The sequence below is a fragment of the Meles meles genome, chromosome 3, assembly GCF_922984935.1.
Source record: "Meles meles chromosome 3, mMelMel3.1 paternal haplotype, whole genome shotgun sequence".
In the NCBI taxonomy this organism is placed as follows: domain Eukaryota; kingdom Metazoa; phylum Chordata; class Mammalia; order Carnivora; family Mustelidae; genus Meles; species Meles meles.
Window position 1 is genome coordinate 60,367,365 of NC_060068.1, and position 3,599 is coordinate 60,370,963.

Consider the following 3,599-nt stretch of genomic DNA (forward strand, 5'->3'; position numbering starts at 1 on the left):
TAGCTATTACCTATATTATAAAATAAATATCTATTAGTCCATGATGATATAAATAAGTGATTAAATATAATTTTATTTATTTTTTATTATGTTAGTCACCATTTGTTTTTGATGCAGCGTTCCATGTTTAAATAAAATTTTAAAAAATTGAGAGGGCACCTGGATGGCTTAGTTGGTTAAGCATCTGACTTCAGCTTAGGTCATGATCAAGCCCTGCATTGCATTGCATCAAGCTCCTGGCTGGAAAGGGAGTCTGTTTTGTTTTCCTCTCCCTTTATCCCTCCTTTTGTCTGTGCTCTGTCTCTGCCTCAGATAAATAAATAATCTTAAAAAAAAAAAAGACTCCAAAAGAATAAACGAATCTCCCATCCTGAAGAATTCCAAGTAATTTATGCTGATACTACACCCTCAAGGAGGGTAAGAATATCTCCCCTAAGTATAGGCTATGCATAGTGACCTCCTTTCGAACAATATAGTATGGGTTGGGAAGGAAGACTAACTTTATAGTGAAGAAATATGACTTTGGTTTGATGATCGTGAAAACATCATCAGTAAAGTTATATAGACAGAATTTAACTTTCATACGATGTTATGAAAATGACATTTTACCTCCATGATCTCCCTAATAAAAACACATAATCTCATTATCATCAAAGGAAATTTCAGACAAATCCCAGTTAAGGAACATTGTACAAATTATTTGATAATTCTCAAGCCTGTCAAGGTCGTCAAAGACAAAGAAAATCTGAGAAAATGTTATAGGCAAGAGGACAACTAAATACAATGGGATATTTTAGTTGAGCTATTGAAACAAACAAACAAAAGATTAAATTTTTAGAAATCTAAAATAATCTGTATAAAGCGTGAGCTTCAGTTAATAATAATGTATCAATATCAGTTTTTCAATTAGCAATAATTGCACGTTGGATCAACCTCATTGGCTACGATACTGCCACTGCACAAAGCTCAATATCAGTTTTTTAACTGTAGCAAATGTAGCATGCTATTATGTTACTAATAAGGGAAACTAATATACGGTAATGGGAACTCAATTATTTTACAACTTTTCCATAAATTTAAATCAATTTTAAAATTAAAACCTTATTTTTAAAAACAAAACAAAAAAAATCACCAGGGATTCTGGAAATTCAATGAAAACATCTGTGCTGGAAATACATTTATTTTTAATGCCTTAAACATTCATTGTTTAATGCTTGATTACCATGGTTTGAAAGCTGGATGGGTTGTTTTGGATTGTGTGGCTATATTGCAAATGAAGAAGAAACAATGTAAAGAAGATACATGATGCCCTAATGAAAAACCTCTGTTCTACAAATGGACATAGAGTCAGTAAGCAATAATTTTAAGAAGGAAAAAGACTGAGGAGCTTATCAGAAATTATCCAAAATGTTAAAGACAACAAGAATCACAAAGCTCATAAATACCAATAAAAGCCTGAAATCACCACAATTCATCATGTAGACTATGCCTAGACTGGAAAAAAGCTTTTTATATATTACAGTTCAGTTAGCATTACATACTAGAAAGCATATGAGACTTATGCTCACAAACACATGCTATCTTTGTTAATTTAGGTGATGATATGGCCCTGAATCTGTGCAAATTCCAGTCACTTCATTTCTAAATCTGTGAAATCAAATTAAAAAATGTACAGAGTACTTTTTAAATACTAAAATCTTTTAATTTTAATTTTTTAAAGATTTTATTTATTTATTTGACAGATATCACGAGTAGGCAGAGAGAGAGGGGGAAGCAGGCTCCCCGTTGAGCAGAGAGCCCAATGTGGGGCTCGATCCCAGGACCCTGAGATCATGACCCCAGGCGAAAGCAGAGGCTTTAACCTACTGAGCCACACAGGCGCCCCAAATAGTAAAATCTTAAATAAACGCTATTTTCTTTAATCTCCAAATACAGACCACCCAAGATCTTGCATTTACAGGCAAATGATAGAGATAAAAGATCAGTTTAGTAAACATAGTATATTAACCAAAGTACTTAAAACTGGGTTGACTTCAGGGTCTGTTAACTGGTCTAAAGCTTCATGAGTAAAAAGGTTCAGGGGTCTAGTATTACAGTTGTACAGATGAAAAGGTACATTTAAAAAAAAGGCTAAAATACTTGATACCAGGGTAAATTGCCACCTGCAAAAAAACATAGTATCAATAGAAACTATGTGTTCTCAGCTCTGCAACTGTGGCCCTAACATTTATGTAATAAATTGTCCTTCCAATTTCTTTCTGCCAATTTCTATCAGTTGATACAAAATAAATAGTAAATCTCTGTAAACTTCCAAACACTTAATGATAGATAGTCTCTACTCCGCATGGCAGTACTGGACCATAATAGGTACTATGTAATTTATCATCTTAATAACTCTTCGGTGAACTTTAATTTTTTTGGTCAAAATTTTAAAAATCCTGTCAGTTATAAATATTAATAAAGTTTTTTAAATAAGCTAATATGTATTTAATACACTGTATTTTGCATTAGAAACAATGAGATTAAAATGTGTTATTTCTTTTGATGTAGCAGTAGTGTAAACAGTGTTTACCTTCTGGTCATATGATCCAAAGAGAGAAAGAGCATCTTTCATATATCTTGGAAACTGTAACATGCCTTTTTAAATTTGATCGGTGGTAACATTTTATCCCTTGCCCTTTCAGTGACATGAAATGTTCCCAGGATTCCCTTAGTGTATTTTTTGGCCCATGTCACTTCCTCTGAGACTTCATCCTTTTCTTCAGGACTGCTTTCCTCCTTTATGTCTCTAAGTTTGCCTTCACTCCGCCCTGTTGGCATTGCATCCAGAGGCTCAACAACAGCAGTGTTCACATTCCCACGATCAGCTATTTCTTCTCTAATTCCACTTCTGCTAATTCAAAGTTTACTTAAAGTAAACTTTGTAAAATATTATCTGTTTTAATTTCTTTGCTACACTTTCATCTTTGTTGGCCAATTCAAGAGCTCATTTATTTAAAATATCACATGGGCTTATCACTAGGGACAAAGAGTTAGTACAACTACACACTAAGTATCTGTCCATAAGCTGAGTATGTGTACAGTGACCAATTTTCAATAGACTTTGAAAGAAGGGATGGGATTGGTATTGATCATGATGCAGATCTATGTTATTTGCATAGTGATTTATGGACTCAGGTACGGCAGTCAAGTTTGTACTTCACACAATTACTCACAGTTAATATATCCTAGCAACTGAAATTTGACCCGAGTTGTTGGGAGACTGGTATTATTTAACTAATCTGTCTTAACTGAAATCTATGTATATCATAACAATGCAAAACAGTGACTATCAATAAAAGAATGAGAGATTATAAAATAAATCCATCTTCAGTTAACACTTTTACATATATATATATATATATATATATATAATGACAAAGTTATTCAGTTTCTCAGTAACTGGCTATCTATTAGAATAGTCATACATCTTTTCAACAATTAAATGTTTGTTAAGTGATTGGAATAATCCTTCTGGGTAGAGAACAGAAAGAAAACTAATCTCTGCCCTCACAGTACTGACATCGTAGTGAAGAAAATAAGAAGTAAATAAGATAAAT

General features: G+C 32.8%; 1 non-coding gene across 1 annotated transcript; it reads right to left on the reverse strand.

The window, feature by feature from the left end:
- Positions 1–830: 830 nt before the first annotated feature.
- LOC123939458 lies at positions 831–967 on the reverse strand. The gene has a single exon (XR_006817852.1). It is a non-coding gene; the product is annotated as a U4 spliceosomal RNA (small nuclear RNA).
- Positions 968–3,599: the final 2,632 nt, after the last annotated feature.